Source organism: Anomaloglossus baeobatrachus, unplaced genomic scaffold (genome assembly GCF_048569485.1).
Source record: "Anomaloglossus baeobatrachus isolate aAnoBae1 unplaced genomic scaffold, aAnoBae1.hap1 Scaffold_2936, whole genome shotgun sequence".
Lineage (NCBI taxonomy): Eukaryota > Metazoa > Chordata > Amphibia > Anura > Aromobatidae > Anomaloglossus > Anomaloglossus baeobatrachus.
In genome coordinates this window covers 35149-58008 of record NW_027442381.1, presented here as the reverse complement: position 1 = coordinate 58008, position 22860 = coordinate 35149, and the positions used below count along the sequence as shown (strand labels likewise).

The 22860-nt window shown below is 46.4% G+C and overlaps 14 non-coding genes across 14 annotated transcripts; all 14 read left to right on the top strand.

The window, feature by feature from the left end:
- The first annotated feature begins 816 nt into the window (after positions 1–816).
- LOC142267205 (U2 spliceosomal RNA) lies at positions 817–1007 on the top strand. Its single transcript, XR_012733138.1, has one exon. It is a non-coding gene; the product is annotated as a U2 spliceosomal RNA (small nuclear RNA).
- A 1387-nt stretch (positions 1008–2394) lies between these two features.
- On the top strand, positions 2395–2585 carry LOC142267204 (U2 spliceosomal RNA). The gene has a single exon (XR_012733137.1). It is a non-coding gene; the product is annotated as a U2 spliceosomal RNA (small nuclear RNA).
- A 1387-nt stretch (positions 2586–3972) lies between these two features.
- Positions 3973–4163, top strand: LOC142267203 (U2 spliceosomal RNA). The gene has a single exon (XR_012733136.1). It is a non-coding gene; the product is annotated as a U2 spliceosomal RNA (small nuclear RNA).
- A 1387-nt stretch (positions 4164–5550) lies between these two features.
- LOC142267201 (U2 spliceosomal RNA) lies at positions 5551–5741 on the top strand. The gene has a single exon (XR_012733134.1). It is a non-coding gene; the product is annotated as a U2 spliceosomal RNA (small nuclear RNA).
- Positions 5742–7128: 1387 nt separating this feature from the next.
- LOC142267200 (U2 spliceosomal RNA) lies at positions 7129–7319 on the top strand. The gene has a single exon (XR_012733133.1). It is a non-coding gene; the product is annotated as a U2 spliceosomal RNA (small nuclear RNA).
- A 1387-nt stretch (positions 7320–8706) lies between these two features.
- Positions 8707–8897, top strand: LOC142267198 (U2 spliceosomal RNA). The gene has a single exon (XR_012733132.1). It is a non-coding gene; the product is annotated as a U2 spliceosomal RNA (small nuclear RNA).
- Positions 8898–10284: 1387 nt separating this feature from the next.
- Positions 10285–10475, top strand: LOC142267197 (U2 spliceosomal RNA). The gene has a single exon (XR_012733131.1). It is a non-coding gene; the product is annotated as a U2 spliceosomal RNA (small nuclear RNA).
- Positions 10476–11862: 1387 nt separating this feature from the next.
- Positions 11863–12053, top strand: LOC142267196 (U2 spliceosomal RNA). The gene has a single exon (XR_012733130.1). It is a non-coding gene; the product is annotated as a U2 spliceosomal RNA (small nuclear RNA).
- Positions 12054–13440: 1387 nt separating this feature from the next.
- Positions 13441–13631, top strand: LOC142267195 (U2 spliceosomal RNA). The gene has a single exon (XR_012733129.1). It is a non-coding gene; the product is annotated as a U2 spliceosomal RNA (small nuclear RNA).
- A 1387-nt stretch (positions 13632–15018) lies between these two features.
- Positions 15019–15209, top strand: LOC142267194 (U2 spliceosomal RNA). The gene has a single exon (XR_012733128.1). It is a non-coding gene; the product is annotated as a U2 spliceosomal RNA (small nuclear RNA).
- A 1387-nt stretch (positions 15210–16596) lies between these two features.
- On the top strand, positions 16597–16787 carry LOC142267193 (U2 spliceosomal RNA). The gene has a single exon (XR_012733127.1). It is a non-coding gene; the product is annotated as a U2 spliceosomal RNA (small nuclear RNA).
- A 1387-nt stretch (positions 16788–18174) lies between these two features.
- LOC142267192 (U2 spliceosomal RNA) lies at positions 18175–18365 on the top strand. Its single transcript, XR_012733126.1, has one exon. It is a non-coding gene; the product is annotated as a U2 spliceosomal RNA (small nuclear RNA).
- Positions 18366–19752: 1387 nt separating this feature from the next.
- Positions 19753–19943, top strand: LOC142267191 (U2 spliceosomal RNA). Its single transcript, XR_012733125.1, has one exon. It is a non-coding gene; the product is annotated as a U2 spliceosomal RNA (small nuclear RNA).
- Positions 19944–21330: 1387 nt separating this feature from the next.
- LOC142267189 (U2 spliceosomal RNA) lies at positions 21331–21521 on the top strand. Its single transcript, XR_012733123.1, has one exon. It is a non-coding gene; the product is annotated as a U2 spliceosomal RNA (small nuclear RNA).
- Positions 21522–22860: the final 1339 nt, after the last annotated feature.

Below are 22860 nucleotides of genomic sequence, written 5' to 3'. Positions count from 1 at the left end.
CCTACTGCGAAGCCTCATACCGCAATATAAGGAACGTCAAATACTAAGAAAGGGCGGCCTATGAAAGAATTACTACTTTCAATAAGTACACTTAAACGGCTAATTGGGAATAGAAAAACTGTAAAAAGCCCTCTGAGAAAGCCCCCCTCTAACCTTTGATAGTAAGCTTTTCTGTAGTCTGCCTGTTGATGTATTTTCCGTTTGAACTGTGCACAACATGAAGAGACGGAACACTGGCGGCTTGTCACAATGCCCCCCGATGACATCACAATAGCGCTGCTGCCTAGAAAACAAGCTGCGCAGAAGAAGTTGTTCTTTGGGTGGGAGGGTGGGCTAGTGGAAGGAGGGGGCAATCTCTTTTTTTCCCGGGTGGTAGGGGGATGACAGGAGAAGGGAAGCGGGTGGTGAGAAAGGTACAGAGGGCAGGGTTTGGGGGCTGGGAAGGAAAGGGAAAAGATTAGGGTTTGGGGATGATGAAAGGGCTTTCTACGGGTAAGGATGGCAAAGGGTGGCAGTGACGGAAAGTCAGGCAACCTGTCCTGTCCGTCTTTTTGTATCGTGAATTGGAAAGACTGCAAGGGGGAGGGGAGTTGCTTGCGCCCTAAAGGAGGAGTTATTCAGATTCATTGCAGTGGGCGGCGGCTGCAAAACGCACCATTCTTCTTGTTTTGGCTCTGCAAAGCAGCCTTTTCAAGGGTTGGCTTGGGTGACAAAATGTCTTGTGTAGGCGTGGGTTTGTCTCCCTCTCGCTCTCTCTCCCTAAGATGTGTCCGGCATAGGCCAGGGTGCCACTCGAGGCCCAAACCAATTCTGGTTATCGCTTCTCGGCCTTTTGGCTAAGATCAAGTGTAGTATCTGTTCTTATCAGTTTAATATCTGATACGTCCCCTATCTGGGGACCATATATTAAATGGATTTTTAGAACAGGGAGATGGAAAAAGAGCTTGCTCTGTCCACTCCACGCATTGACCTGGTATTGCAGTACCTCCAGGAACGGTGCACCCCTTCTTAACCCAGTTTCCAAAAGCAGAACTCAATTCACCTGATTCATATTAGCCCGATTTAATGAATTGGAAGAAAGCATACGTCTTCATATGCACCTCAATTTGGCCCATTCACTTTTCACACTTCCTCCTTTTGTTTTTTATCTTTCACACTTTTGACTTTCTTTATTCATCCAAATAGCAAACTCATCACCACTCAACCTGACCAACTCGGCTATGTCCCCGTGCTGCAGTTCTCTGTCTTATCTAGATCATTTGCAATTGAATGGAATAGATCCCTTTTGGACAAAGTGGATTCACCTGCTGCTGCAGTGACCACAGGTGTGATAACATCTAGAATTGGCATCTGGTGCGATCTCTCCGCTTCCACTCCAAAGAAAGTTACCTGTTTATTCCTATCATGCATTGGTTTTTGGGGTTTTCTTTGAGTAATGATGATCTCTTTAGTAGTCTGTTGGCGCCCTCTCCTGGAGGAATAGTTTGCTTGCTCTTGGACATTCTAAAAGAGAGGTCATGATAGACATTGAGCTTCTGAGCTCAATTGGGGACAGTCATGGGTGATGAATGTTTGCAACCTACTGCGAAGCCTCATACCGCAATATAAGGAACGTCAAATACTAAGAAAGGGCGGCCTATGAAAGAATTACTACTTTCAATAAGTACACTTAAACGGCTAATTGGGAATAGAAAAACTGTAAAAAGCCCTCTGAGAAAGCCCCCCTCTAACCTTTGATAGTAAGCTTTTCTGTAGTCTGCCTGTTGATGTATTTTCCGTTTGAACTGTGCACAACATGAAGAGACGGAACACTGGCGGCTTGTCACAATGCCCCCCGATGACATCACAATAGCGCTGCTGCCTAGAAAACAAGCTGCGCAGAAGAAGTTGTTCTTTGGGTGGGAGGGTGGGCTAGTGGAAGGAGGGGGCAATCTCTTTTTTTCCCGGGTGGTAGGGGGATGACAGGAGAAGGGAAGCGGGTGGTGAGAAAGGTACAGAGGGCAGGGTTTGGGGGCTGGGAAGGAAAGGGAAAAGATTAGGGTTTGGGGATGATGAAAGGGCTTTCTACGGGTAAGGATGGCAAAGGGTGGCAGTGACGGAAAGTCAGGCAACCTGTCCTGTCCGTCTTTTTGTATCGTGAATTGGAAAGACTGCAAGGGGGAGGGGAGTTGCTTGCGCCCTAAAGGAGGAGTTATTCAGATTCATTGCAGTGGGCGGCGGCTGCAAAACGCACCATTCTTCTTGTTTTGGCTCTGCAAAGCAGCCTTTTCAAGGGTTGGCTTGGGTGACAAAATGTCTTGTGTAGGCGTGGGTTTGTCTCCCTCTCGCTCTCTCTCCCTAAGATGTGTCCGGCATAGGCCAGGGTGCCACTCGAGGCCCAAACCAATTCTGGTTATCGCTTCTCGGCCTTTTGGCTAAGATCAAGTGTAGTATCTGTTCTTATCAGTTTAATATCTGATACGTCCCCTATCTGGGGACCATATATTAAATGGATTTTTAGAACAGGGAGATGGAAAAAGAGCTTGCTCTGTCCACTCCACGCATTGACCTGGTATTGCAGTACCTCCAGGAACGGTGCACCCCTTCTTAACCCAGTTTCCAAAAGCAGAACTCAATTCACCTGATTCATATTAGCCCGATTTAATGAATTGGAAGAAAGCATACGTCTTCATATGCACCTCAATTTGGCCCATTCACTTTTCACACTTCCTCCTTTTGTTTTTTATCTTTCACACTTTTGACTTTCTTTATTCATCCAAATAGCAAACTCATCACCACTCAACCTGACCAACTCGGCTATGTCCCCGTGCTGCAGTTCTCTGTCTTATCTAGATCATTTGCAATTGAATGGAATAGATCCCTTTTGGACAAAGTGGATTCACCTGCTGCTGCAGTGACCACAGGTGTGATAACATCTAGAATTGGCATCTGGTGCGATCTCTCCGCTTCCACTCCAAAGAAAGTTACCTGTTTATTCCTATCATGCATTGGTTTTTGGGGTTTTCTTTGAGTAATGATGATCTCTTTAGTAGTCTGTTGGCGCCCTCTCCTGGAGGAATAGTTTGCTTGCTCTTGGACATTCTAAAAGAGAGGTCATGATAGACATTGAGCTTCTGAGCTCAATTGGGGACAGTCATGGGTGATGAATGTTTGCAACCTACTGCGAAGCCTCATACCGCAATATAAGGAACGTCAAATACTAAGAAAGGGCGGCCTATGAAAGAATTACTACTTTCAATAAGTACACTTAAACGGCTAATTGGGAATAGAAAAACTGTAAAAAGCCCTCTGAGAAAGCCCCCCTCTAACCTTTGATAGTAAGCTTTTCTGTAGTCTGCCTGTTGATGTATTTTCCGTTTGAACTGTGCACAACATGAAGAGACGGAACACTGGCGGCTTGTCACAATGCCCCCCGATGACATCACAATAGCGCTGCTGCCTAGAAAACAAGCTGCGCAGAAGAAGTTGTTCTTTGGGTGGGAGGGTGGGCTAGTGGAAGGAGGGGGCAATCTCTTTTTTTCCCGGGTGGTAGGGGGATGACAGGAGAAGGGAAGCGGGTGGTGAGAAAGGTACAGAGGGCAGGGTTTGGGGGCTGGGAAGGAAAGGGAAAAGATTAGGGTTTGGGGATGATGAAAGGGCTTTCTACGGGTAAGGATGGCAAAGGGTGGCAGTGACGGAAAGTCAGGCAACCTGTCCTGTCCGTCTTTTTGTATCGTGAATTGGAAAGACTGCAAGGGGGAGGGGAGTTGCTTGCGCCCTAAAGGAGGAGTTATTCAGATTCATTGCAGTGGGCGGCGGCTGCAAAACGCACCATTCTTCTTGTTTTGGCTCTGCAAAGCAGCCTTTTCAAGGGTTGGCTTGGGTGACAAAATGTCTTGTGTAGGCGTGGGTTTGTCTCCCTCTCGCTCTCTCTCCCTAAGATGTGTCCGGCATAGGCCAGGGTGCCACTCGAGGCCCAAACCAATTCTGGTTATCGCTTCTCGGCCTTTTGGCTAAGATCAAGTGTAGTATCTGTTCTTATCAGTTTAATATCTGATACGTCCCCTATCTGGGGACCATATATTAAATGGATTTTTAGAACAGGGAGATGGAAAAAGAGCTTGCTCTGTCCACTCCACGCATTGACCTGGTATTGCAGTACCTCCAGGAACGGTGCACCCCTTCTTAACCCAGTTTCCAAAAGCAGAACTCAATTCACCTGATTCATATTAGCCCGATTTAATGAATTGGAAGAAAGCATACGTCTTCATATGCACCTCAATTTGGCCCATTCACTTTTCACACTTCCTCCTTTTGTTTTTTATCTTTCACACTTTTGACTTTCTTTATTCATCCAAATAGCAAACTCATCACCACTCAACCTGACCAACTCGGCTATGTCCCCGTGCTGCAGTTCTCTGTCTTATCTAGATCATTTGCAATTGAATGGAATAGATCCCTTTTGGACAAAGTGGATTCACCTGCTGCTGCAGTGACCACAGGTGTGATAACATCTAGAATTGGCATCTGGTGCGATCTCTCCGCTTCCACTCCAAAGAAAGTTACCTGTTTATTCCTATCATGCATTGGTTTTTGGGGTTTTCTTTGAGTAATGATGATCTCTTTAGTAGTCTGTTGGCGCCCTCTCCTGGAGGAATAGTTTGCTTGCTCTTGGACATTCTAAAAGAGAGGTCATGATAGACATTGAGCTTCTGAGCTCAATTGGGGACAGTCATGGGTGATGAATGTTTGCAACCTACTGCGAAGCCTCATACCGCAATATAAGGAACGTCAAATACTAAGAAAGGGCGGCCTATGAAAGAATTACTACTTTCAATAAGTACACTTAAACGGCTAATTGGGAATAGAAAAACTGTAAAAAGCCCTCTGAGAAAGCCCCCCTCTAACCTTTGATAGTAAGCTTTTCTGTAGTCTGCCTGTTGATGTATTTTCCGTTTGAACTGTGCACAACATGAAGAGACGGAACACTGGCGGCTTGTCACAATGCCCCCCGATGACATCACAATAGCGCTGCTGCCTAGAAAACAAGCTGCGCAGAAGAAGTTGTTCTTTGGGTGGGAGGGTGGGCTAGTGGAAGGAGGGGGCAATCTCTTTTTTTCCCGGGTGGTAGGGGGATGACAGGAGAAGGGAAGCGGGTGGTGAGAAAGGTACAGAGGGCAGGGTTTGGGGGCTGGGAAGGAAAGGGAAAAGATTAGGGTTTGGGGATGATGAAAGGGCTTTCTACGGGTAAGGATGGCAAAGGGTGGCAGTGACGGAAAGTCAGGCAACCTGTCCTGTCCGTCTTTTTGTATCGTGAATTGGAAAGACTGCAAGGGGGAGGGGAGTTGCTTGCGCCCTAAAGGAGGAGTTATTCAGATTCATTGCAGTGGGCGGCGGCTGCAAAACGCACCATTCTTCTTGTTTTGGCTCTGCAAAGCAGCCTTTTCAAGGGTTGGCTTGGGTGACAAAATGTCTTGTGTAGGCGTGGGTTTGTCTCCCTCTCGCTCTCTCTCCCTAAGATGTGTCCGGCATAGGCCAGGGTGCCACTCGAGGCCCAAACCAATTCTGGTTATCGCTTCTCGGCCTTTTGGCTAAGATCAAGTGTAGTATCTGTTCTTATCAGTTTAATATCTGATACGTCCCCTATCTGGGGACCATATATTAAATGGATTTTTAGAACAGGGAGATGGAAAAAGAGCTTGCTCTGTCCACTCCACGCATTGACCTGGTATTGCAGTACCTCCAGGAACGGTGCACCCCTTCTTAACCCAGTTTCCAAAAGCAGAACTCAATTCACCTGATTCATATTAGCCCGATTTAATGAATTGGAAGAAAGCATACGTCTTCATATGCACCTCAATTTGGCCCATTCACTTTTCACACTTCCTCCTTTTGTTTTTTATCTTTCACACTTTTGACTTTCTTTATTCATCCAAATAGCAAACTCATCACCACTCAACCTGACCAACTCGGCTATGTCCCCGTGCTGCAGTTCTCTGTCTTATCTAGATCATTTGCAATTGAATGGAATAGATCCCTTTTGGACAAAGTGGATTCACCTGCTGCTGCAGTGACCACAGGTGTGATAACATCTAGAATTGGCATCTGGTGCGATCTCTCCGCTTCCACTCCAAAGAAAGTTACCTGTTTATTCCTATCATGCATTGGTTTTTGGGGTTTTCTTTGAGTAATGATGATCTCTTTAGTAGTCTGTTGGCGCCCTCTCCTGGAGGAATAGTTTGCTTGCTCTTGGACATTCTAAAAGAGAGGTCATGATAGACATTGAGCTTCTGAGCTCAATTGGGGACAGTCATGGGTGATGAATGTTTGCAACCTACTGCGAAGCCTCATACCGCAATATAAGGAACGTCAAATACTAAGAAAGGGCGGCCTATGAAAGAATTACTACTTTCAATAAGTACACTTAAACGGCTAATTGGGAATAGAAAAACTGTAAAAAGCCCTCTGAGAAAGCCCCCCTCTAACCTTTGATAGTAAGCTTTTCTGTAGTCTGCCTGTTGATGTATTTTCCGTTTGAACTGTGCACAACATGAAGAGACGGAACACTGGCGGCTTGTCACAATGCCCCCCGATGACATCACAATAGCGCTGCTGCCTAGAAAACAAGCTGCGCAGAAGAAGTTGTTCTTTGGGTGGGAGGGTGGGCTAGTGGAAGGAGGGGGCAATCTCTTTTTTTCCCGGGTGGTAGGGGGATGACAGGAGAAGGGAAGCGGGTGGTGAGAAAGGTACAGAGGGCAGGGTTTGGGGGCTGGGAAGGAAAGGGAAAAGATTAGGGTTTGGGGATGATGAAAGGGCTTTCTACGGGTAAGGATGGCAAAGGGTGGCAGTGACGGAAAGTCAGGCAACCTGTCCTGTCCGTCTTTTTGTATCGTGAATTGGAAAGACTGCAAGGGGGAGGGGAGTTGCTTGCGCCCTAAAGGAGGAGTTATTCAGATTCATTGCAGTGGGCGGCGGCTGCAAAACGCACCATTCTTCTTGTTTTGGCTCTGCAAAGCAGCCTTTTCAAGGGTTGGCTTGGGTGACAAAATGTCTTGTGTAGGCGTGGGTTTGTCTCCCTCTCGCTCTCTCTCCCTAAGATGTGTCCGGCATAGGCCAGGGTGCCACTCGAGGCCCAAACCAATTCTGGTTATCGCTTCTCGGCCTTTTGGCTAAGATCAAGTGTAGTATCTGTTCTTATCAGTTTAATATCTGATACGTCCCCTATCTGGGGACCATATATTAAATGGATTTTTAGAACAGGGAGATGGAAAAAGAGCTTGCTCTGTCCACTCCACGCATTGACCTGGTATTGCAGTACCTCCAGGAACGGTGCACCCCTTCTTAACCCAGTTTCCAAAAGCAGAACTCAATTCACCTGATTCATATTAGCCCGATTTAATGAATTGGAAGAAAGCATACGTCTTCATATGCACCTCAATTTGGCCCATTCACTTTTCACACTTCCTCCTTTTGTTTTTTATCTTTCACACTTTTGACTTTCTTTATTCATCCAAATAGCAAACTCATCACCACTCAACCTGACCAACTCGGCTATGTCCCCGTGCTGCAGTTCTCTGTCTTATCTAGATCATTTGCAATTGAATGGAATAGATCCCTTTTGGACAAAGTGGATTCACCTGCTGCTGCAGTGACCACAGGTGTGATAACATCTAGAATTGGCATCTGGTGCGATCTCTCCGCTTCCACTCCAAAGAAAGTTACCTGTTTATTCCTATCATGCATTGGTTTTTGGGGTTTTCTTTGAGTAATGATGATCTCTTTAGTAGTCTGTTGGCGCCCTCTCCTGGAGGAATAGTTTGCTTGCTCTTGGACATTCTAAAAGAGAGGTCATGATAGACATTGAGCTTCTGAGCTCAATTGGGGACAGTCATGGGTGATGAATGTTTGCAACCTACTGCGAAGCCTCATACCGCAATATAAGGAACGTCAAATACTAAGAAAGGGCGGCCTATGAAAGAATTACTACTTTCAATAAGTACACTTAAACGGCTAATTGGGAATAGAAAAACTGTAAAAAGCCCTCTGAGAAAGCCCCCCTCTAACCTTTGATAGTAAGCTTTTCTGTAGTCTGCCTGTTGATGTATTTTCCGTTTGAACTGTGCACAACATGAAGAGACGGAACACTGGCGGCTTGTCACAATGCCCCCCGATGACATCACAATAGCGCTGCTGCCTAGAAAACAAGCTGCGCAGAAGAAGTTGTTCTTTGGGTGGGAGGGTGGGCTAGTGGAAGGAGGGGGCAATCTCTTTTTTTCCCGGGTGGTAGGGGGATGACAGGAGAAGGGAAGCGGGTGGTGAGAAAGGTACAGAGGGCAGGGTTTGGGGGCTGGGAAGGAAAGGGAAAAGATTAGGGTTTGGGGATGATGAAAGGGCTTTCTACGGGTAAGGATGGCAAAGGGTGGCAGTGACGGAAAGTCAGGCAACCTGTCCTGTCCGTCTTTTTGTATCGTGAATTGGAAAGACTGCAAGGGGGAGGGGAGTTGCTTGCGCCCTAAAGGAGGAGTTATTCAGATTCATTGCAGTGGGCGGCGGCTGCAAAACGCACCATTCTTCTTGTTTTGGCTCTGCAAAGCAGCCTTTTCAAGGGTTGGCTTGGGTGACAAAATGTCTTGTGTAGGCGTGGGTTTGTCTCCCTCTCGCTCTCTCTCCCTAAGATGTGTCCGGCATAGGCCAGGGTGCCACTCGAGGCCCAAACCAATTCTGGTTATCGCTTCTCGGCCTTTTGGCTAAGATCAAGTGTAGTATCTGTTCTTATCAGTTTAATATCTGATACGTCCCCTATCTGGGGACCATATATTAAATGGATTTTTAGAACAGGGAGATGGAAAAAGAGCTTGCTCTGTCCACTCCACGCATTGACCTGGTATTGCAGTACCTCCAGGAACGGTGCACCCCTTCTTAACCCAGTTTCCAAAAGCAGAACTCAATTCACCTGATTCATATTAGCCCGATTTAATGAATTGGAAGAAAGCATACGTCTTCATATGCACCTCAATTTGGCCCATTCACTTTTCACACTTCCTCCTTTTGTTTTTTATCTTTCACACTTTTGACTTTCTTTATTCATCCAAATAGCAAACTCATCACCACTCAACCTGACCAACTCGGCTATGTCCCCGTGCTGCAGTTCTCTGTCTTATCTAGATCATTTGCAATTGAATGGAATAGATCCCTTTTGGACAAAGTGGATTCACCTGCTGCTGCAGTGACCACAGGTGTGATAACATCTAGAATTGGCATCTGGTGCGATCTCTCCGCTTCCACTCCAAAGAAAGTTACCTGTTTATTCCTATCATGCATTGGTTTTTGGGGTTTTCTTTGAGTAATGATGATCTCTTTAGTAGTCTGTTGGCGCCCTCTCCTGGAGGAATAGTTTGCTTGCTCTTGGACATTCTAAAAGAGAGGTCATGATAGACATTGAGCTTCTGAGCTCAATTGGGGACAGTCATGGGTGATGAATGTTTGCAACCTACTGCGAAGCCTCATACCGCAATATAAGGAACGTCAAATACTAAGAAAGGGCGGCCTATGAAAGAATTACTACTTTCAATAAGTACACTTAAACGGCTAATTGGGAATAGAAAAACTGTAAAAAGCCCTCTGAGAAAGCCCCCCTCTAACCTTTGATAGTAAGCTTTTCTGTAGTCTGCCTGTTGATGTATTTTCCGTTTGAACTGTGCACAACATGAAGAGACGGAACACTGGCGGCTTGTCACAATGCCCCCCGATGACATCACAATAGCGCTGCTGCCTAGAAAACAAGCTGCGCAGAAGAAGTTGTTCTTTGGGTGGGAGGGTGGGCTAGTGGAAGGAGGGGGCAATCTCTTTTTTTCCCGGGTGGTAGGGGGATGACAGGAGAAGGGAAGCGGGTGGTGAGAAAGGTACAGAGGGCAGGGTTTGGGGGCTGGGAAGGAAAGGGAAAAGATTAGGGTTTGGGGATGATGAAAGGGCTTTCTACGGGTAAGGATGGCAAAGGGTGGCAGTGACGGAAAGTCAGGCAACCTGTCCTGTCCGTCTTTTTGTATCGTGAATTGGAAAGACTGCAAGGGGGAGGGGAGTTGCTTGCGCCCTAAAGGAGGAGTTATTCAGATTCATTGCAGTGGGCGGCGGCTGCAAAACGCACCATTCTTCTTGTTTTGGCTCTGCAAAGCAGCCTTTTCAAGGGTTGGCTTGGGTGACAAAATGTCTTGTGTAGGCGTGGGTTTGTCTCCCTCTCGCTCTCTCTCCCTAAGATGTGTCCGGCATAGGCCAGGGTGCCACTCGAGGCCCAAACCAATTCTGGTTATCGCTTCTCGGCCTTTTGGCTAAGATCAAGTGTAGTATCTGTTCTTATCAGTTTAATATCTGATACGTCCCCTATCTGGGGACCATATATTAAATGGATTTTTAGAACAGGGAGATGGAAAAAGAGCTTGCTCTGTCCACTCCACGCATTGACCTGGTATTGCAGTACCTCCAGGAACGGTGCACCCCTTCTTAACCCAGTTTCCAAAAGCAGAACTCAATTCACCTGATTCATATTAGCCCGATTTAATGAATTGGAAGAAAGCATACGTCTTCATATGCACCTCAATTTGGCCCATTCACTTTTCACACTTCCTCCTTTTGTTTTTTATCTTTCACACTTTTGACTTTCTTTATTCATCCAAATAGCAAACTCATCACCACTCAACCTGACCAACTCGGCTATGTCCCCGTGCTGCAGTTCTCTGTCTTATCTAGATCATTTGCAATTGAATGGAATAGATCCCTTTTGGACAAAGTGGATTCACCTGCTGCTGCAGTGACCACAGGTGTGATAACATCTAGAATTGGCATCTGGTGCGATCTCTCCGCTTCCACTCCAAAGAAAGTTACCTGTTTATTCCTATCATGCATTGGTTTTTGGGGTTTTCTTTGAGTAATGATGATCTCTTTAGTAGTCTGTTGGCGCCCTCTCCTGGAGGAATAGTTTGCTTGCTCTTGGACATTCTAAAAGAGAGGTCATGATAGACATTGAGCTTCTGAGCTCAATTGGGGACAGTCATGGGTGATGAATGTTTGCAACCTACTGCGAAGCCTCATACCGCAATATAAGGAACGTCAAATACTAAGAAAGGGCGGCCTATGAAAGAATTACTACTTTCAATAAGTACACTTAAACGGCTAATTGGGAATAGAAAAACTGTAAAAAGCCCTCTGAGAAAGCCCCCCTCTAACCTTTGATAGTAAGCTTTTCTGTAGTCTGCCTGTTGATGTATTTTCCGTTTGAACTGTGCACAACATGAAGAGACGGAACACTGGCGGCTTGTCACAATGCCCCCCGATGACATCACAATAGCGCTGCTGCCTAGAAAACAAGCTGCGCAGAAGAAGTTGTTCTTTGGGTGGGAGGGTGGGCTAGTGGAAGGAGGGGGCAATCTCTTTTTTTCCCGGGTGGTAGGGGGATGACAGGAGAAGGGAAGCGGGTGGTGAGAAAGGTACAGAGGGCAGGGTTTGGGGGCTGGGAAGGAAAGGGAAAAGATTAGGGTTTGGGGATGATGAAAGGGCTTTCTACGGGTAAGGATGGCAAAGGGTGGCAGTGACGGAAAGTCAGGCAACCTGTCCTGTCCGTCTTTTTGTATCGTGAATTGGAAAGACTGCAAGGGGGAGGGGAGTTGCTTGCGCCCTAAAGGAGGAGTTATTCAGATTCATTGCAGTGGGCGGCGGCTGCAAAACGCACCATTCTTCTTGTTTTGGCTCTGCAAAGCAGCCTTTTCAAGGGTTGGCTTGGGTGACAAAATGTCTTGTGTAGGCGTGGGTTTGTCTCCCTCTTGCTCTCTCTCCCTAAGATGTGTCCGGCATAGGCCAGGGTGCCACTCGAGGCCCAAACCAATTCTGGTTATCGCTTCTCGGCCTTTTGGCTAAGATCAAGTGTAGTATCTGTTCTTATCAGTTTAATATCTGATACGTCCCCTATCTGGGGACCATATATTAAATGGATTTTTAGAACAGGGAGATGGAAAAAGAGCTTGCTCTGTCCACTCCACGCATTGACCTGGTATTGCAGTACCTCCAGGAACGGTGCACCCCTTCTTAACCCAGTTTCCAAAAGCAGAACTCAATTCACCTGATTCATATTAGCCCGATTTAATGAATTGGAAGAAAGCATACGTCTTCATATGCACCTCAATTTGGCCCATTCACTTTTCACACTTCCTCCTTTTGTTTTTTATCTTTCACACTTTTGACTTTCTTTATTCATCCAAATAGCAAACTCATCACCACTCAACCTGACCAACTCGGCTATGTCCCCGTGCTGCAGTTCTCTGTCTTATCTAGATCATTTGCAATTGAATGGAATAGATCCCTTTTGGACAAAGTGGATTCACCTGCTGCTGCAGTGACCACAGGTGTGATAACATCTAGAATTGGCATCTGGTGCGATCTCTCCGCTTCCACTCCAAAGAAAGTTACCTGTTTATTCCTATCATGCATTGGTTTTTGGGGTTTTCTTTGAGTAATGATGATCTCTTTAGTAGTCTGTTGGCGCCCTCTCCTGGAGGAATAGTTTGCTTGCTCTTGGACATTCTAAAAGAGAGGTCATGATAGACATTGAGCTTCTGAGCTCAATTGGGGACAGTCATGGGTGATGAATGTTTGCAACCTACTGCGAAGCCTCATACCGCAATATAAGGAACGTCAAATACTAAGAAAGGGCGGCCTATGAAAGAATTACTACTTTCAATAAGTACACTTAAACGGCTAATTGGGAATAGAAAAACTGTAAAAAGCCCTCTGAGAAAGCCCCCCTCTAACCTTTGATAGTAAGCTTTTCTGTAGTCTGCCTGTTGATGTATTTTCCGTTTGAACTGTGCACAACATGAAGAGACGGAACACTGGCGGCTTGTCACAATGCCCCCCGATGACATCACAATAGCGCTGCTGCCTAGAAAACAAGCTGCGCAGAAGAAGTTGTTCTTTGGGTGGGAGGGTGGGCTAGTGGAAGGAGGGGGCAATCTCTTTTTTTCCCGGGTGGTAGGGGGATGACAGGAGAAGGGAAGCGGGTGGTGAGAAAGGTACAGAGGGCAGGGTTTGGGGGCTGGGAAGGAAAGGGAAAAGATTAGGGTTTGGGGATGATGAAAGGGCTTTCTACGGGTAAGGATGGCAAAGGGTGGCAGTGACGGAAAGTCAGGCAACCTGTCCTGTCCGTCTTTTTGTATCGTGAATTGGAAAGACTGCAAGGGGGAGGGGAGTTGCTTGCGCCCTAAAGGAGGAGTTATTCAGATTCATTGCAGTGGGCGGCGGCTGCAAAACGCACCATTCTTCTTGTTTTGGCTCTGCAAAGCAGCCTTTTCAAGGGTTGGCTTGGGTGACAAAATGTCTTGTGTAGGCGTGGGTTTGTCTCCCTCTCGCTCTCTCTCCCTAAGATGTGTCCGGCATAGGCCAGGGTGCCACTCGAGGCCCAAACCAATTCTGGTTATCGCTTCTCGGCCTTTTGGCTAAGATCAAGTGTAGTATCTGTTCTTATCAGTTTAATATCTGATACGTCCCCTATCTGGGGACCATATATTAAATGGATTTTTAGAACAGGGAGATGGAAAAAGAGCTTGCTCTGTCCACTCCACGCATTGACCTGGTATTGCAGTACCTCCAGGAACGGTGCACCCCTTCTTAACCCAGTTTCCAAAAGCAGAACTCAATTCACCTGATTCATATTAGCCCGATTTAATGAATTGGAAGAAAGCATACGTCTTCATATGCACCTCAATTTGGCCCATTCACTTTTCACACTTCCTCCTTTTGTTTTTTATCTTTCACACTTTTGACTTTCTTTATTCATCCAAATAGCAAACTCATCACCACTCAACCTGACCAACTCGGCTATGTCCCCGTGCTGCAGTTCTCTGTCTTATCTAGATCATTTGCAATTGAATGGAATAGATCCCTTTTGGACAAAGTGGATTCACCTGCTGCTGCAGTGACCACAGGTGTGATAACATCTAGAATTGGCATCTGGTGCGATCTCTCCGCTTCCACTCCAAAGAAAGTTACCTGTTTATTCCTATCATGCATTGGTTTTTGGGGTTTTCTTTGAGTAATGATGATCTCTTTAGTAGTCTGTTGGCGCCCTCTCCTGGAGGAATAGTTTGCTTGCTCTTGGACATTCTAAAAGAGAGGTCATGATAGACATTGAGCTTCTGAGCTCAATTGGGGACAGTCATGGGTGATGAATGTTTGCAACCTACTGCGAAGCCTCATACCGCAATATAAGGAACGTCAAATACTAAGAAAGGGCGGCCTATGAAAGAATTACTACTTTCAATAAGTACACTTAAACGGCTAATTGGGAATAGAAAAACTGTAAAAAGCCCTCTGAGAAAGCCCCCCTCTAACCTTTGATAGTAAGCTTTTCTGTAGTCTGCCTGTTGATGTATTTTCCGTTTGAACTGTGCACAACATGAAGAGACGGAACACTGGCGGCTTGTCACAATGCCCCCCGATGACATCACAATAGCGCTGCTGCCTAGAAAACAAGCTGCGCAGAAGAAGTTGTTCTTTGGGTGGGAGGGTGGGCTAGTGGAAGGAGGGGGCAATCTCTTTTTTTCCCGGGTGGTAGGGGGATGACAGGAGAAGGGAAGCGGGTGGTGAGAAAGGTACAGAGGGCAGGGTTTGGGGGCTGGGAAGGAAAGGGAAAAGATTAGGGTTTGGGGATGATGAAAGGGCTTTCTACGGGTAAGGATGGCAAAGGGTGGCAGTGACGGAAAGTCAGGCAACCTGTCCTGTCCGTCTTTTTGTATCGTGAATTGGAAAGACTGCAAGGGGGAGGGGAGTTGCTTGCGCCCTAAAGGAGGAGTTATTCAGATTCATTGCAGTGGGCGGCGGCTGCAAAACGCACCATTCTTCTTGTTTTGGCTCTGCAAAGCAGCCTTTTCAAGGGTTGGCTTGGGTGACAAAATGTCTTGTGTAGGCGTGGGTTTGTCTCCCTCTCGCTCTCTCTCCCTAAGATGTGTCCGGCATAGGCCAGGGTGCCACTCGAGGCCCAAACCAATTCTGGTTATCGCTTCTCGGCCTTTTGGCTAAGATCAAGTGTAGTATCTGTTCTTATCAGTTTAATATCTGATACGTCCCCTATCTGGGGACCATATATTAAATGGATTTTTAGAACAGGGAGATGGAAAAAGAGCTTGCTCTGTCCACTCCACGCATTGACCTGGTATTGCAGTACCTCCAGGAACGGTGCACCCCTTCTTAACCCAGTTTCCAAAAGCAGAACTCAATTCACCTGATTCATATTAGCCCGATTTAATGAATTGGAAGAAAGCATACGTCTTCATATGCACCTCAATTTGGCCCATTCACTTTTCACACTTCCTCCTTTTGTTTTTTATCTTTCACACTTTTGACTTTCTTTATTCATCCAAATAGCAAACTCATCACCACTCAACCTGACCAACTCGGCTATGTCCCCGTGCTGCAGTTCTCTGTCTTATCTAGATCATTTGCAATTGAATGGAATAGATCCCTTTTGGACAAAGTGGATTCACCTGCTGCTGCAGTGACCACAGGTGTGATAACATCTAGAATTGGCATCTGGTGCGATCTCTCCGCTTCCACTCCAAAGAAAGTTACCTGTTTATTCCTATCATGCATTGGTTTTTGGGGTTTTCTTTGAGTAATGATGATCTCTTTAGTAGTCTGTTGGCGCCCTCTCCTGGAGGAATAGTTTGCTTGCTCTTGGACATTCTAAAAGAGAGGTCATGATAGACATTGAGCTTCTGAGCTCAATTGGGGACAGTCATGGGTGATGAATGTTTGCAACCTACTGCGAAGCCTCATACCGCAATATAAGGAACGTCAAATACTAAGAAAGGGCGGCCTATGAAAGAATTACTACTTTCAATAAGTACACTTAAACGGCTAATTGGGAATAGAAAAACTGTAAAAAGCCCTCTGAGAAAGCCCCCCTCTAACCTTTGATAGTAAGCTTTTCTGTAGTCTGCCTGTTGATGTATTTTCCGTTTGAACTGTGCACAACATGAAGAGACGGAACACTGGCGGCTTGTCACAATGCCCCCCGATGACATCACAATAGCGCTGCTGCCTAGAAAACAAGCTGCGCAGAAGAAGTTGTTCTTTGGGTGGGAGGGTGGGCTAGTGGAAGGAGGGGGCAATCTCTTTTTTTCCCGGGTGGTAGGGGGATGACAGGAGAAGGGAAGCGGGTGGTGAGAAAGGTACAGAGGGCAGGGTTTGGGGGCTGGGAAGGAAAGGGAAAAGATTAGGGTTTGGGGATGATGAAAGGGCTTTCTACGGGTAAGGATGGCAAAGGGTGGCAGTGACGGAAAGTCAGGCAACCTGTCCTGTCCGTCTTTTTGTATCGTGAATTGGAAAGACTGCAAGGGGGAGGGGAGTTGCTTGCGCCCTAAAGGAGGAGTTATTCAGATTCATTGCAGTGGGCGGCGGCTGCAAAACGCACCATTCTTCTTGTTTTGGCTCTGCAAAGCAGCCTTTTCAAGGGTTGGCTTGGGTGACAAAATGTCTTGTGTAGGCGTGGGTTTGTCTCCCTCTCGCTCTCTCTCCCTAAGATGTGTCCGGCATAGGCCAGGGTGCCACTCGAGGCCCAAACCAATTCTGGTTATCGCTTCTCGGCCTTTTGGCTAAGATCAAGTGTAGTATCTGTTCTTATCAGTTTAATATCTGATACGTCCCCTATCTGGGGACCATATATTAAATGGATTTTTAGAACAGGGAGATGGAAAAAGAGCTTGCTCTGTCCACTCCACGCATTGACCTGGTATTGCAGTACCTCCAGGAACGGTGCACCCCTTCTTAACCCAGTTTCCAAAAGCAGAACTCAATTCACCTGATTCATATTAGCCCGATTTAATGAATTGGAAGAAAGCATACGTCTTCATATGCACCTCAATTTGGCCCATTCACTTTTCACACTTCCTCCTTTTGTTTTTTATCTTTCACACTTTTGACTTTCTTTATTCATCCAAATAGCAAACTCATCACCACTCAACCTGACCAACTCGGCTATGTCCCCGTGCTGCAGTTCTCTGTCTTATCTAGATCATTTGCAATTGAATGGAATAGATCCCTTTTGGACAAAGTGGATTCACCTGCTGCTGCAGTGACCACAGGTGTGATAAGATCTAGAATTGGCATCTGGTGCGATCTCTCCGCTTCCACTCCAAAGAAAGTTACCTGTTTATTCCTATCATGCATTGGTTTTTGGGGTTTTCTTTGAGTAATGATGATCTCTTTAGTAGTCTGTTGGCGCCCTCTCCTGGAGGAATAGTTTGCTTGCTCTTGGACATTCTAAAAGAGAGGTCATGATAGACATTGAGCTTCTGAGCTCAATTGGGGACAGTCATGGGTGATGAATGTTTGCAACCTACTGCGAAGCCTCATACCGCAATATAAGGAACGTCAAATACTAAGAAAGGGCGGCCTATGAAAGAATTACTACTTTCAATAAGTACACTTAAACGGCTAATTGGGAATAGAAAAACTGTAAAAAGCCCTCTGAGAAAGCCCCCCTCTAACCTTTGATAGTAAGCTTTTCTGTAGTCTGCCTGTTGATGTATTTTCCGTTTGAACTGTGCACAACATGAAGAGACGGAACACTGGCGGCTTGTCACAATGCCCCCCGATGACATCACAATAGCGCTGCTGCCTAGAAAACAAGCTGCGCAGAAGAAGTTGTTCTTTGGGTGGGAGGGTGGGCTAGTGGAAGGAGGGGGCAATCTCTTTTTTTCCCGGGTGGTAGGGGGATGACAGGAGAAGGGAAGCGGGTGGTGAGAAAGGTACAGAGGGCAGGGTTTGGGGGCTGGGAAGGAAAGGGAAAAGATTAGGGTTTGGGGATGATGAAAGGGCTTTCTACGGGTAAGGATGGCAAAGGGTGGCAGTGACGGAAAGTCAGGCAACCTGTCCTGTCCGTCTTTTTGTATCGTGAATTGGAAAGACTGCAAGGGGGAGGGGAGTTGCTTGCGCCCTAAAGGAGGAGTTATTCAGATTCATTGCAGTGGGCGGCGGCTGCAAAACGCACCATTCTTCTTGTTTTGGCTCTGCAAAGCAGCCTTTTCAAGGGTTGGCTTGGGTGACAAAATGTCTTGTGTAGGCGTGGGTTTGTCTCCCTCTCGCTCTCTCTCCCTAAGATGTGTCCGGCATAGGCCAGGGTGCCACTCGAGGCCCAAACCAATTCTGGTTATCGCTTCTCGGCCTTTTGGCTAAGATCAAGTGTAGTATCTGTTCTTATCAGTTTAATATCTGATACGTCCCCTATCTGGGGACCATATATTAAATGGATTTTTAGAACAGGGAGATGGAAAAAGAGCTTGCTCTGTCCACTCCACGCATTGACCTGGTATTGCAGTACCTCCAGGAACGGTGCACCCCTTCTTAACCCAGTTTCCAAAAGCAGAACTCAATTCACCTGATTCATATTAGCCCGATTTAATGAATTGGAAGAAAGCATACGTCTTCATATGCACCTCAATTTGGCCCATTCACTTTTCACACTTCCTCCTTTTGTTTTTTATCTTTCACACTTTTGACTTTCTTTATTCATCCAAATAGCAAACTCATCACCACTCAACCTGACCAACTCGGCTATGTCCCCGTGCTGCAGTTCTCTGTCTTATCTAGATCATTTGCAATTGAATGGAATAGATCCCTTTTGGACAAAGTGGATTCACCTGCTGCTGCAGTGACCACAGGTGTGATAACATCTAGAATTGGCATCTGGTGCGATCTCTCCGCTTCCACTCCAAAGAAAGTTACCTGTTTATTCCTATCATGCATTGGTTTTTGGGGTTTTCTTTGAGTAATGATGATCTCTTTAGTAGTCTGTTGGCGCCCTCTCCTGGAGGAATAGTTTGCTTGCTCTTGGACATTCTAAAAGAGAGGTCATGATAGACATTGAGCTTCTGAGCTCAATTGGGGACAGTCATGGGTGATGAATGTTTGCAACCTACTGCGAAGCCTCATACCGCAATATAAGGAACGTCAAATACTAAGAAAGGGCGGCCTATGAAAGAATTACTACTTTCAATAAGTACACTTAAACGGCTAATTGGGAATAGAAAAACTGTAAAAAGCCCTCTGAGAAAGCCCCCCTCTAACCTTTGATAGTAAGCTTTTCTGTAGTCTGCCTGTTGATGTATTTTCCGTTTGAACTGTGCACAACATGAAGAGACGGAACACTGGCGGCTTGTCACAATGCCCCCCGATGACATCACAATAGCGCTGCTGCCTAGAAAACAAGCTGCGCAGAAGAAGTTGTTCTTTGGGTGGGAGGGTGGGCTAGTGGAAGGAGGGGGCAATCTCTTTTTTTCCCGGGTGGTAGGGGGATGACAGGAGAAGGGAAGCGGGTGGTGAGAAAGGTACAGAGGGCAGGGTTTGGGGGCTGGGAAGGAAAGGGAAAAGATTAGGGTTTGGGGATGATGAAAGGGCTTTCTACGGGTAAGGATGGCAAAGGGTGGCAGTGACGGAAAGTCAGGCAACCTGTCCTGTCCGTCTTTTTGTATCGTGAATTGGAAAGACTGCAAGGGGGAGGGGAGTTGCTTGCGCCCTAAAGGAGGAGTTATTCAGATTCATTGCAGTGGGCGGCGGCTGCAAAACGCACCATTCTTCTTGTTTTGGCTCTGCAAAGCAGCCTTTTCAAGGGTTGGCTTGGGTGACAAAATGTCTTGTGTAGGCGTGGGTTTGTCTCCCTCTCGCTCTCTCTCCCTAAGATGTGTCCGGCATAGGCCAGGGTGCCACTCGAGGCCCAAACCAATTCTGGTTATCGCTTCTCGGCCTTTTGGCTAAGATCAAGTGTAGTATCTGTTCTTATCAGTTTAATATCTGATACGTCCCCTATCTGGGGACCATATATTAAATGGATTTTTAGAACAGGGAGATGGAAAAAGAGCTTGCTCTGTCCACTCCACGCATTGACCTGGTATTGCAGTACCTCCAGGAACGGTGCACCCCTTCTTAACCCAGTTTCCAAAAGCAGAACTCAATTCACCTGATTCATATTAGCCCGATTTAATGAATTGGAAGAAAGCATACGTCTTCATATGCACCTCAATTTGGCCCATTCACTTTTCACACTTCCTCCTTTTGTTTTTTATCTTTCACACTTTTGACTTTCTTTATTCATCCAAATAGCAAACTCATCACCACTCAACCTGACCAACTCGGCTATGTCCCCGTGCTGCAGTTCTCTGTCTTATCTAGATCATTTGCAATTGAATGGAATAGATCCCTTTTGGACAAAGTGGATTCACCTGCTGCTGCAGTGACCACAGGTGTGATAACATCTAGAATTGGCATCTGGTGCGATCTCTCCGCTTCCACTCCAAAGAAAGTTACCTGTTTATTCCTATCATGCATTGGTTTTTGGGGTTTTCTTTGAGTAATGATGATCTCTTTAGTAGTCTGTTGGCGCCCTCTCCTGGAGGAATAGTTTGCTTGCTCTTGGACATTCTAAAAGAGAGGTCATGATAGACATTGAGCTTCTGAGCTCAATTGGGGACAGTCATGGGTGATGAATGTTTGCAACCTACTGCGAAGCCTCATACCGCAATATAAGGAACGTCAAATACTAAGAAAGGGCGGCCTATGAAAGAATTACTACTTTCAATAAGTACACTTAAACGGCTAATTGGGAATAGAAAAACTGTAAAAAGCCCTCTGAGAAAGCCCCCCTCTAACCTTTGATAGTAAGCTTTTCTGTAGTCTGCCTGTTGATGTATTTTCCGTTTGAACTGTGCACAACATGAAGAGACGGAACACTGGCGGCTTGTCACAATGCCCCCCGATGACATCACAATAGCGCTGCTGCCTAGAAAACAAGCTGCGCAGAAGAAGTTGTTCTTTGGGTGGGAGGGTGGGCTAGTGGAAGGAGGGGGCAATCTCTTTTTTTCCCGGGTGGTAGGGGGATGACAGGAGAAGGGAAGCGGGTGGTGAGAAAGGTACAGAGGGCAGGGTTTGGGGGCTGGGAAGGAAAGGGAAAAGATTAGGGTTTGGGGATGATGAAAGGGCTTTCTACGGGTAAGGATGGCAAAGGGTGGCAGTGACGGAAAGTCAGGCAACCTGTCCTGTCCGTCTTTTTGTATCGTGAATTGGAAAGACTGCAAGGGGGAGGGGAGTTGCTTGCGCCCTAAAGGAGGAGTTATTCAGATTCATTGCAGTGGGCGGCGGCTGCAAAACGCACCATTCTTCTTGTTTTGGCTCTGCAAAGCAGCCTTTTCAAGGGTTGGCTTGGGTGACAAAATGTCTTGTGTAGGCGTGGGTTTGTCTCCCTCTCGCTCTCTCTCCCTAAGATGTGTCCGGCATAGGCCAGGGTGCCACTCGAGGCCCAAACCAATTCTGGTTATCGCTTCTCGGCCTTTTGGCTAAGATCAAGTGTAGTATCTGTTCTTATCAGTTTAATATCTGATACGTCCCCTATCTGGGGACCATATATTAAATGGATTTTTAGAACAGGGAGATGGAAAAAGAGCTTGCTCTGTCCACTCCACGCATTGACCTGGTATTGCAGTACCTCCAGGAACGGTGCACCCCTTCTTAACCCAGTTTCCAAAAGCAGAACTCAATTCACCTGATTCATATTAGCCCGATTTAATGAATTGGAAGAAAGCATACGTCTTCATATGCACCTCAATTTGGCCCATTCACTTTTCACACTTCCTCCTTTTGTTTTTTATCTTTCACACTTTTGACTTTCTTTATTCATCCAAATAGCAAACTCATCACCACTCAACCTGACCAACTCGGCTATGTCCCCGTGCTGCAGTTCTCTGTCTTATCTAGATCATTTGCAATTGAATGGAATAGATCCCTTTTGGACAAAGTGGATTCACCTGCTGCTGCAGTGACCACAGGTGTGATAACATCTAGAATTGGCATCTGGTGCGATCTCTCCGCTTCCACTCCAAAGAAAGTTACCTGTTTATTCCTATCATGCATTGGTTTTTGGGGTTTTCTTTGAGTAATGATGATCTCTTTAGTAGTCTGTTGGCGCCCTCTCCTGGAGGAATAGTTTGCTTGCTCTTGGACATTCTAAAAGAGAGGTCATGATAGACATTGAGCTTCTGAGCTCAATTGGGGACAGTCATGGGTGATGAATGTTTGCAACCTACTGCGAAGCCTCATACCGCAATATAAGGAACGTCAAATACTAAGAAAGGGCGGCCTATGAAAGAATTACTACTTTCAATAAGTACACTTAAACGGCTAATTGGGAATAGAAAAACTGTAAAAAGCCCTCTGAGAAAGCCCCCCTCTAACCTTTGATAGTAAGCTTTTCTGTAGTCTGCCTGTTGATGTATTTTCCGTTTGAACTGTGCACAACATGAAGAGACGGAACACTGGCGGCTTGTCACAATGCCCCCCGATGACATCACAATAGCGCTGCTGCCTAGAAAACAAGCTGCGCAGAAGAAGTTGTTCTTTGGGTGGGAGGGTGGGCTAGTGGAAGGAGGGGGCAATCTCTTTTTTTCCCGGGTGGTAGGGGGATGACAGGAGAAGGGAAGCGGGTGGTGAGAAAGGTACAGAGGGCAGGGTTTGGGGGCTGGGAAGGAAAGGGAAAAGATTAGGGTTTGGGGATGATGAAAGGGCTTTCTACGGGTAAGGATGGCAAAGGGTGGCAGTGACGGAAAGTCAGGCAACCTGTCCTGTCCGTCTTTTTGTATCGTGAATTGGAAAGACTGCAAGGGGGAGGGGAGTTGCTTGCGCCCTAAAGGAGGAGTTATTCAGATTCATTGCAGTGGGCGGCGGCTGCAAAACGCACCATTCTTCTTGTTTTGGCTCTGCAAAGCAGCCTTTTCAAGGGTTGGCTTGGGTGACAAAATGTCTTGTGTAGGCGTGGGTTTGTCTCCCTCTCGCTCTCTCTCCCTAAGATGT